The sequence below is a fragment of the Rana temporaria genome, chromosome 13, assembly GCF_905171775.1.
Source record: "Rana temporaria chromosome 13, aRanTem1.1, whole genome shotgun sequence".
NCBI classification, from domain to species: Eukaryota; Metazoa; Chordata; class Amphibia; order Anura; family Ranidae; genus Rana; species Rana temporaria.
The window spans coordinates 46,544,842-46,557,131 of record NC_053501.1 but is presented as its reverse complement, the minus strand read 5'-3'; positions in this window follow the sequence as shown (position 1 = coordinate 46,557,131).

Below are 12,290 nucleotides of genomic sequence, written 5' to 3'. Positions count from 1 at the left end.
GACACAGTGAGGCATGCACATGGACACAGTGAGGCATGCACATGGACACAGTGAGGCATGCACATGGACACCCTAGGCTTATACTCGAGTCAATAAGTTTTCCCAGTTTTTAGTGGTAAAATTAGGTGCCTCGGCTTATATTCGGGTCGGCTTATACGCAAGTATATACGGTAATTGTACTTTTTTTTTTAAGTATATCAGAAGTGCACTTAATATAAAAAAATATCGAATTCCTTTAAAATAACATCTATTTCTATTGATGCATTTAATTGTACCTTTTTTTTTATTATATCAAAAGTGCACTAAATATAAAATAAATATTTAATTCCTTTAAAATAACATATATTTCTTTTGATGCATTTAATTGTACTTTTTTTTTTTAAGTATATCAGAAGTGCACTAATTATAAAATAAATATTTAATTCCGTTAAAATAACATATATTTCTCTAGATGCATTTAATTGTACTTTTTTTTAACTTTATCAAAAGTGCACTAAATATAAAATAAATATTTATTTCCTTTAAAATAACATATATTTCTCTTGATGCATTTAATTGTACTTTTTTTTATTATATCAAAAGTGCACTAAATATCAAATAAAAATGTAATTCCTTTAAAATAACATATATTTCTCTTGATGCATTTAATTGTATTTTTTTTATTATATCAAAAGTGCACTAAATAAAAAATAAATATTTAATTCCTTTAAAATAACATATATTTCTCTTGATGCATTTAATTGTATTTTTTTATTATATCAAAAGTGCACTAAATAAAAAATAAATATTTAATTCCTTTAAAATAACATATATTTCTATTGATGCATTTAATTGTACTTTTTTTTTTAAAGTATATCAGAAGTGCACTAATTATAAAATAAATATTTAATTCCGTTAAAAAAACATATATTTCTCTTGATGCATTTAATTGTACTTTTTTTTAAACTGTATCAAAAGTGCACTAAATATAAAATAAATATTTAATTCCTTTAAAATAACATATATTTCTCTTGATGCATTTAATTGTACTTATTTTTTTTTTACTATATCAGAAGTGCACTAAAAATAAAATAAATATTTAATTCCTTTAAAATAACATATATTTCTCTTGATGCATTTAATTGTATTTTTTTTATAATATCAAATGTGCACTAAATAAAAAATAAATATTTAATTCCTTTAAAATAACATATATTTCTCTTGATGCATTTAATTGTACTTTTAAGTATATCAGAAGTGCACTTAATAAAAAAAAAAATCCTTTAAAATAACATATATTTATCTTGATGCATTTAATTGTACTTTTAAGTATATCAGAAGTGCACTTAATATAAAAAAAAAAAAAAATTTGTTTAAAATAACATATATTTCTCTTAATGCATTTAATTGTACTTTTTTTTAGTATTTCAGAAGTGCACTAAATATAAAATGAATATTTAGTTCCTTTAAAATAACATCTATTTCTCTTAATGCATTTAATTGTACTTTAATTGTATCTGGAGTGCTAATAATGTATGCCTTTAGGCTTGTGACCTAATGGGAAAACTCCCAGAGATCTCTCTGCAATGCAGGTGCACAGCCACAAAGCAGTTCAAAGGCATCATAATGTTATTTGTTAAACACGCCATCCTTAAGATTATCCCAGCTGTATTCTCCACATGTGGCAGAACACACAGGCAGAGAAGTGGAAGCCTGATACTAGTGGTTTAATGGCACTCTGACCTTGAATGAAGCACCTTGTTTCATTTGAGGCCAGAGGCATGTTTCATCTCACCTTGTGTTAATAATCTCCAACTAAGAACATGTTGTGGTGATCCACCTGTTAGAAGGAAAGAAATGTCTAGGCTATAAAAAAAAAAATTAAGAAAAAAAAAAGAAAAAGAAAAAAAAAACCTTGCATAAGTTTTGTTTAATTCTTCCTAAAGTTCATATTTGTGGACTTTTTTTTTTTTTGTATGTTGATTAAAACAAAAATATACAGCACTTGTGATTTGATTTATTTATTGTAAGCCCTTTTCCAATAATACAGTTAATTCTAAAAAATAAACGTTTGGGCCTCATAGGTTAAGAGACGCAAACCACTGTGGTTTAAAAAAGAATAATTAGAATTATTAACAAAATGTTGCTTTTTTTTTATTATTATTATTACATAGATAAATGCAACTATTTTGTCAAAAAGACCAACATTTTATTTGTACTAAATTATCAACTGAATAGCTTTTTACTTTTTTATATTGCTTTTTAAATGATAGGAAAAGAAATCAAACAAACATATTGGCGTTATAAAGCAAAATATTATTTAGGGCTGGTCTCACACCTACACATTTTTTATGCTTTTTGCATTTTGCAGATTTACACAACAGAACGTATTCCATAGGAAACCATATTAAATGGATTGTAGTCCAAATCTGCAAATGCAAAAAGCACTAAAAATGCATAGGTGTGAATCCAGCCTTAAAGTTAGAGGATAATAACATTTTACTAAGGGCCTTGGGCAAAACAATAACATAAATTCTTTAGTTTTAATATTATATTTATATGAACTAGTATTATATTTGCATTATTAGAGTTTTATAAGTTTGCAAAAGTTTGTGTAACCAGCTTGTTTGTAGCTACGTTAATCTTTTATTTAACCAAATTATCCTTATCTACAACAGAAATGAGCTTATTAATTACTGAGCATTTTTCATGGTCAGTTACATCCTACATCTCCAGATACACCAAGAAGTATACACATCAAAAGGAATTTGATATATATATATATATATATATATATATATATATATATATATATAAATTGTGCTAAAACAATACACTAGCAACACATGTGGTTCTAATTTAAAATAACCCAAAATAAATAGATATGTAAAGCCCCACAACTTGCGTGACAAAATCCAAGAGGGAAAAAAATCCTAAAAGTAAAATGGCATAATGATATGAAATAGTGTCATTTATAGAAAATTTGTTAAAAAGTTCAATATCAGTATTGGTACTATATATATTTTATTTTATGGATATTTTTATTCATTTGAGAGGTATTATTTTCTAAATGTAGAGGTTTTATTTTTGCTATTTAATTTTGAGATGAATTATGAAATATTTGCCCCACCTGTGATTATTTGCTGCAAATCACACAATGTTTTCACTGTGGGCAAGCTACAATTTTATTATTTTTTTTATGCTACAAATTGGGTAATTTTATTTAAAATAAAGAATTACAAAGTAAAAATACAATTCCTGATTTGCTTTAGAAATTGGGGGATTGTTTAATCATCATATTTTGACCATTGCTTTTTTTTATTGGGCTTTCTAATAGGGACTTTGGGCCAGATCCACAAAAGGGTTACGACGGCGTATCTGCTGATACGCCGTCGTATCCCTGTTTCTATCTATGCGACTGATTCATAGAATCAGTTACGCATAGATATCCCTAAGATCCGACAGGTGTAATTGTTTTACACTGTCGGATCTTAGGATGCAGTACCGCGGCCGCCGCTGGGGGCATTTCTCGTCGTAAACCAGCGTCAGGTATGCAAATTAGCACTTACGGAGATCCACAAAGGTTTTTCCCTTCGTGAAGTCGCCGTAAGTGTTAGTTTGCCATCGCAAAGATAGGGCTGCTTTTACAAAGTGTAAAGTTAGTACACCATGTAAAAGTCTATACCCGTCTTTCCCGCGTCGCTGTCCAATTTTTTGAAATTTTTTTATTTTTCCCGCTGCAACTCTTTTTTACCCGTCGCGATTCACAAAACTCGGCGCAACGTAACTTCGCGCAAAGCACGTTGGGAAAATAGCGTCGGGAGCATGCGCAGTACGTCCGGCGCGGGAGCGCGCCTAATTTAAATGGGTCTCGCCCCATTTGAATTGGCCCGCCTTGCGCTGGACTGATTTAGGATACACCGCCGCAAATTTCCAGGTAAGTGCTTTGTGGATCGGGCATTAACTTGGACAATTTGCGGCGGTGTAACTTAAATCGGAAAAGTTACGTTGCGCCCGCTCGTTGTGGATCTGGCCCTTTGAACATGCAAGGAGCTGCTGGTAAAAAAAAAAATTCAACAGCATTAGAACAGGAACAAAATAGCAAGGGGGCTGACATTTTTATATGTATACGTTTTCTTATAGTTACGTATAAAAGTATAAAAAAAAACATTATAGTTTTCAAGAGGATAAACATTAATTGTGAAATATATATATATATATATATATATATATATATATATATATATATATATATATATACACAAATACTGTAGTTTATGCAATATATATTATCTGATTGTTTTGGAAAAACACTGTCAAAAGACAAAGTAATCCAAAGTGTAGTAAATTATATGATTTGAATTTTTTTTTATGTCTCAGACAAAGGACCCTGTTTATAAAATCTGGGCAAATCCCAGGACATTTTCCTGCCTAGACTTCCAATGACCCAAACACACCATTTGTAAACTGAAGAATGTGAAACCAACTAATGTTGTACTTGACAAATAATAAGAAATAGAAGGCAGAAGGTCTGCGGTGTGTATTCAGCAAATCTTCATTATTCTCACTGGACAGATATCTGTTTTGGAAATACCAGGATTCACCAGATCAGAGTAGGTCAGTGCATTCTCATGGGATGTAAGTGGCGCCACAAGTTTTATAAATTGAAAAAACTGCAAGTGTATAGCTGGCAAATCATAAGTAACTATATAAAAAGACCCCTGTGTGAGTGTTTATAGGAGCACCATGTATTTTTTACATTATCTGCAGTAAGTCTTTACAAAGTCAAGAAAACAATGTGCCTGTGTTTAAACGTTGCGTGTTTGCACCACCTAGTGGACATACTCCAGACTGCACACGCAGCAAATGCATGGTGTTATGTTCATTATTTTGGTTTATAAACAGCTTACATCTACAGTGCAGCACAAAGAACTATTCACACCAGTCATTGCCCCAGTGGAGAATACAAAGCCTCTGCTACACATGTATCACAGCAACACACAATGAAAACACATATATGACAAGGATTGGTGCAACAATATGTGGAAAGAGAGCTCCACGTCTCCTAGAAAATACCACTAGTTCCCTTTTGCCCTTTTGCACTGAATTCTTAATTAGGTTTATTAGTGTGCATCTTGTTTCGTGAAAATAGCCAGACTAATTAACAGTGTCACCTATAGTAGGCACTTTTCCCTGAAGGCTAGTATGCCTACCGATCAGGGCCATCCTTAATATTGTTTGGACCCCCCCAACTCTGGGACACACAATAAATAGCAGCTAGACTCAAAATCAGTTTACTGCAGAAGATCAGGCAGTGATTGCGATTGGTTGCCAGAGATTACACCGTATCATTACCGCTAGGATAATGCATATCATTACCGCTCACTGATTGGTTCCTAGAGGTTACTGCACATCATTACTGCTCACTGATTGGTTCCTAGAGGTTACTGCACATCATTACTGCTCACTGATTGGTTGCTAGAGGTTGCAGCACATCATTACCGCTCACTGATTGGTTGCTAGAGGTTACTGCACATCATTACTGCTCACTGATTGGGTGCTAGAAGTTGCAGCACATCATTACCGCTCACTGATTGGTTGCTAGAGGTTACTGTACATCATTAGTGCTAAATTGGTTTCTAGAGGTTACTACAAATCATTATTGCTCACTGATTGGTTGCTAGATATTACAGCAGATTATTACTGTCGGTGTACAGAATAATTCCAGGCTGCCCTTTAGATAAGCTGCTGACACTGCAATAAGACAAATAGCGAAAAAGTGGGAACAAATGGGTAGATTCAGGTAGGGGCACCTAAACTTAAGGACGGCGTAGCCTAGCGTGTTTACACTACGCCGCCTTAAGTAAGAGAGGAAAGTACATGATTCAGAAAGCACTTACCTCCTTACTTAGGGCGGCGTAGTGTAAACACGGCGGGCGTAAGGGCGCCTAATTCAAATTGCTTGGAGGGGGGCGTGTTGTATGGAAATGGGGCTTGACCTCACGTTTTTTGACGGTTTTTTACACTGTGCATGCACCGGCGCCTACATTTCCCAGGGCGCATTGCGGCTAAGTACGCCGTACGGACCTATTGATTTCGACGCGGACGTAAACGACGTAACTCCCGATTCGCGGACGACTTACGCAAACGACGTAAAAAATTCGAACCTCGCGGCGGGAACGGCGGCCATACTTTAACATTGTTATTCCACCTCATAGGTGGAATAACTTTAGGCCGCCTAAGGCCTTACGGAAACGACGTTAATCGACTGCGGCGGCTCGCCTACGTTCGGGAATCGGCGTGAAAGCTCATTTACATAATCTACGCCGGCCGCAATGGAAGCGCCACCTAGCGGTCAGCCAAAACATTGCAATCTAAGATAGGACGGCGCAAGCCATCCTATCTTAGATATGTTTAAGTGTATCTCTGTTAGAGAATACACTTAAACATAGGTCGGTGCAGATTCAGAGTTAGGTCGGCTTATCTGTAGATAAGCCGGCCTAACTCTTTCTGAATCTACCTAAAAAAGTGTAGCGCTAATCAAATAATAAAAGATGAAAAAAATACCTGAAAACATTAAATTGACATGGTGCTCAAATCCCAAATGTGACAATGAGATTATGAATGTCCACATGAATACTAAATTGAATGTCCATTTGTAGAAGACTCAAAAGGTGCAGAAGTACACAAATGTCTATCCTTAAAGTGATCAAACACAAATATTGACAAAATCCAAAACTTGGTGATAGCTTCAAACAAGATTGAAGTGCTGAAGGTGAAAAAATATTGAAGTGAAGAAAAACCACCATCGATAGGTAAAGAGCTTACCAGAATGTTTGAACCCAGGAGAACATACGTTCAAATGGGTCAAACAAGCTTTGTGTGGTGGAACCTGGACAATCCTGTGTGTTTCTCAAATTGCTGTGTCAAGAGTGACCAAACGCCAGCGGGATGGAATGTGCCACAGAAGAGGATAGATGGTTAACAGGTGATCTCATGATGGTCCGGTAAATCCCAGGTCAGTATGGAAGGGTATGTATCATAAATTGGAAGAAAAAAAAAGGGCCTTGCAGCGTAACTCTGTATTATGTATCAAGATTTTAATGTAGCAAGAACACTTACATTCAGGTTGATATATAGGCGCTTTGTGCAAAGATGTGGCAACAATGGAGTCCTTCCAAAGATATTACAGCAGATTATTACTGTTCACTGATAAGTTGCTAGAGGTTACTGCACATCTTTACCTCTGTATAAAATTGTGGGTGTGGCCAAACTGCACTAACATTGAAGCATTGTTACATGCCAGAAGTTTCGGAGTAAACTATATACAGAAGAGTGCGCTACGTACAGAGTGCAGGGTTGACGATTGTGCTACATACGGAGTGCAGGGTTGATGATTGTGCTACATACGGAGTGCAGGGTTGACGATTGTGCTACATACGGAGTGCAGGGTTGAGGAGTGAGCTACGTATGGAGTGCAGGGTTGAGGAGTGCGCTAAATAAGGAATGCAGAGTTGAGGGGTGCACTATTTACAGAGCAAAGGGTTGAGGGGTGCGCTACATACAGAGTGCAGGGTTGGGGGATGCGCTACATACAGGCATAAGGAGTGTCCAATGTGCTGAGTGCAGGATTAAGGAATGCGCTATAAACAGAGTGCAGGGTTCAGGGATGCGCTGTGTACAGAGTGCAGGATGAAGGGATTTGCTATGTATAGAGTGCAGGGCTCAGGGGTGTGCCGTGTACAGAATGCAGAGTTCAGGGGTGCGCTGTGTACAGAGTGCAGGGTTCAGGGGTGCGCTATGTACAGAATGCAGGGTTGAGGGGTGCACTATGTGCAGAGTACGGAGTGCTGGGTTAAGGGGTGCACTATGTACAGAGTGTAGGGTTGAGGGGTGCGCTATGTACAGAGTACATGGTTGAGGGGTGCACTATGTACGGAGTACGGAGTGCTGGGTTAAGGGGTGCACTATGTACAGAGTGTAGGGTTGAGGGGTGCGCTATGTACAGAGTACATGGTTGAGGGGTGCACTATGTGCAGAATGCAGGGCTGAGAGACACGCTATGTACAGATTGCAGAGTTGAGGGATGCGCTATGTACAGAGTGCAGGGTTCAGGGGTGTGCAGTGTACAGAATGTATGGTTTAGGGGTACGCTATGTGCAGAATGCATGGTTGAGGGGTGTGCTATGTGCAGAGTGCATGGTTGAGAGGTGCACTATGTGCAGAGTGAAGGGTTGAGGGGTGCGCTACATACAGGGTGCAGGGTTGAGGGGTGCGCTACATGCAGAGTGCATGGTTGAGAGGTTCGCTATGTGCAGAGTTCAGGGGTGCGCTATGTGCAGAATGCATGGTTGAGGGGTGCGCTATGTGCAGAATGCATGGTTGAGGGGTGTGCTGTACAATCAAGTTCCCATCCCCTCCGGGTACAAATCTCCCCTTCCCTCGGATTACAGTTCAGAGCTCATCCAACCCCCCAGTACAGAGCTTTCCTCCAAATTCTCTCCCACCAACTAGAAAACAACAGAGTGGTGCTGCAGACGAGCAGCTACAACTCACAGCATGTCCGTGCAGTGGCCAGTCTCTAGAGGAGCTTCCACCTGTGTGGATGACCTGCCCCCCCCCTCCTCTGCTCTCACAGAGATTGATGTGTGGAGCAGGGAGGGGTCTGAACAGCCGCACGGGGAGGAGCGCTGTCATTTTTAAATACAGAAGCAGCGCTCCTCTCCCAGAGGAACGTAGCAAGCAAACAGCGTGACTAGCACCGGAGGTGGTGGAACTCCGGCCCCTGGTGGGCAGCAGTGTGAGCTCATAGGGCAGGGGCCACCCAACAATGACTGAGCCCAGGGAAGCTTCCCCTTTTGCCCTGCGTTAAAGACGGCCCTGCTACCGATACTTGGATGCACCTAGGACTTAAGGTGCAGAGCTATCTTTGAAGAACTAGAATTCTTCCCAGCAGCCCAAAAAGATTTAGATATCAAGGTTGATTTACTAAAGGCAAATAGACTGTGCACTTCAAGTGAATTTGCTCTAGATTTTAGGGGAAGCTCTGAAATGAGGGAAAGCTCTGCTGATTTATATCATCCAATCATGTAGAAGCAAAAATGCTGTTTTTGCATGTGATTGAATATTCTACTCAAAGTGAAAACTTTACCTAATTTAAGCTCTGGAGCAGTGAACAGTATATTTGCCTTTAGTAAATCAACCCCATTGTGTCAGATGGCTTCAAAAAGACTCAAGGCTTGCACAGTCTGGGCAGGTGGCAATCAGAGTAATCTGTTATCCAAATGAGGGTCAGTGCATATGGCAATCAGAGAGTAATTTATTATGCAAACGAAGGTTAGGGTATCCAGCAATCAGAAAGTAAACTGTTTTCCAGGTAAGAGGTCAGCAACAGGAGCTTTCATGACAAGACAAGGCATGGGTACAAATAATCAGTGGGGGGGGAGCAGCCGGTGAATTTGCTCCAGGCGCAATATTTAGTGGGGCACTCACAGGGCCGGCCTCACCCTTTTGTCCCTGGTGCTGCAAGACCCGTGAAATGTGGGGGGGTTGTGTGATGGGGAGGGAAATACCTGGGGGGATGTGATCTAGGGGGGATCTGGGAGGTGTTTAAAGTGGAGAAATTTGTGGGGATCTGGAGGTTCTGGGTGAAAGTCAGGAAGGATAGAGGGGAAAGTGCCAGGGAGGCCGATCCTCGGCTGGAACATCTCAATAAGTACGCTCCATTGAGTGACATTGGTGAAACCAGTCAGGGACCAGCACTGCTGGAGCTGAGGGACTCCCCTAGCTGCCAGGGTAAAGACTCTTCCATTGAGAGTGGGGGGGGAGCAAAGGGGAAGGAAAGACAGATTCTGGTGGTAGGGGACTCAATTCTTAGAAGGACAGAGAGGGCAATCTGTCACGAAGATCTGAAGCGCTGTATGTTGTCTACCGGACGCTCGGGTTCGACACATCACGGATCTGGTGGACAGATTACTGGGAGGGGCTGGGGAAGACCCGGCTGTCATGGTGCACGTTGGCACCAATGACAAAGTCAGAGGCAGATGAAGAAAGAAAAAAAAATTTAGGGACTTATGCCTCGTACACACCACCGGTTTTCCCGACGAGAAAACTGACACTTTTTAGGTCGTGTTTACTCCATAGCAGTTTTCAAGACAAGAAAACTACCCGCAAAAAAATTAGAACCTGCTCTATTTTTTTCCCGTCGTGTTTCTCGTCAGTCTTTTTCTCATTGTGAAAAATGGCTTGTGTATGCTTTTCCGAGGGGGAAAAAAGATGCGCATGCTCAGAATCAAGTATGAGACGGGAGCGCTCGTTCTGGTAAAATTAGCAATCGTGGTGGAGATAGCACATTCATCACGCTGTAGCGGACTGAAAAGGACAAGGCTGAAAAGCGTGAATCGTATCTCACCAAACTTTTACTAACAGGAGGATCAGCAAAAGCAGCCAAAAGGGTTGTGCCATTTGAATGGAACGTCCCCTTTATAGTGCCATCGTACGTGTTGGGCGTCACCGCGCTTTGGTCAAGCGTTTTTTTTGACTGTACGTGTGTATGCAAGGCAGGCTTGAGAGGAATAACGTTGGCAAAAATGTTGGGTTTTGGCATGTCAGGAAAACCTCTAAAAGGACTAGTATAGGTGTGCTACTTGCTCTAGTATATAGGCAGGGCCGGCCCTATGATGGGACCGGGTGGTACCATGAATACCAGGCGGCACTTTTAGGGGGGCGGCACTCTGACCCCCCAGCCAGTCCGTTCTGCCCGCTCCGCTGCCTGTGAGGAGCACAGCGCTGGGCTGCCTGTGAGGACACTCGCAGCTGGAGGGAAGCAGTCAGCGAGTAAGAAGGGCAGGCGCCGCTGCCTCTCAGGGGCCCGGCGCCGCTGCTGTTAGTGGTGACAGAAGCGGGCCGTAGGGTTTAAAGCAGAGCAGTGCCAAATTGTAAAAAGTGCTCTGGTCATTAAGGGGGTAAAACTTTCCCCCCTTAGGTTCAAGTGGTTAAGGGGACTGCTAGACTTTCACAATGCAGCCTAGATTGTCCTTACTTGTCAGAATTATTCTTTGGGATAGAATTAATATTCTTCATCCTAACTTCCATTGCATTGGAAGAGAGGCAAGGGTTAAGGCAGGCTCCAACTACATCCAGATATACCCCTTATCGACAAGTCCAACTGAAGGCTACCACCGAAAGACAATACACCACCCAAGGACAAACCCAATCGACCCGGTTGCGTAAACCTCTGAATGAAACAGACAACTCCATGATGATATGCTGATGAAGGCCACATCAACCAAACAGGTGACTCATTGTGCTGGAAGTCCTCTTCCGCATCAGTGCCTTAACCACTTTAGCCCCTGAAAATTTGGCCGCTTAATGACCGTGCAACGTTATATCCAAACAAAATTTACAGGTTTTTTTTCCCCCACAAATAGAGCTTTCTTTTGGTGGTATTTAATCATCTCTGCAGTTTTTATTTTTTGTGTCTTTTTTTTACAAAAAAAGCCCATTTTTTCTCAGTTTAGGACGATATGTATTCTTATACATATTTTTGGTCATAAAAATCGCAATAACCGTATACTGATTGGTTTGCGCAAAAGTTATAGCGTCTACAAAATAGGGGATAGATTTATGGCATTTTTATTATTACTTTTTTTACTAGTAATGGCGGCCATCTGAGATTTTTATCAGTACTGCGACATTATGGCGGACACATTTTTGGGACCATTGGCATTTACACAGCGATTAGTGCTATAAAAATGCACTGATTTCTGTGTAAATGTCACTGGCAGTAAAGGGGTTAACACTAGGGGGTGATCAAGGAGTTAATTGTATTCCCTGACTGTAGGGGGAGGGGACTCTAGGAGATGACAGATCAAGGTTCCCAGCTTATAGGAACTCACGATCTGCACCTCCTCTCAGAACAGAACAGGGATGTGTGTGTTTACACACACACATCCCTGTTCTGCCTCTCATGCCCATGATTGCTCCTGGCCGGTGGTCATCGCAACCACCAGTCACAAGCATCGGTACCCCTGCAGTGCTTAAAACAAACCAATATACAGCTACGAGGGTTCGCAGGATCGTGCCGACCTGATGGTGGCAGGTCGGCAAGTGGTTAATCTGACATCCTGAAGCGCAGTTAGAAGTGTCCAGGTTGGGGTTTTAACTTGAGAAACCCAGTACTGCAAGGTGCTGACCACTAGGACGTGGGAGTGTAGGCTGTACAAAATTAAATTTATTCAAAACATCTATGAATAAAAAACACCATAGACTAAATTAGATTTAATAACCTTTATTGATATAATATTTTTTTT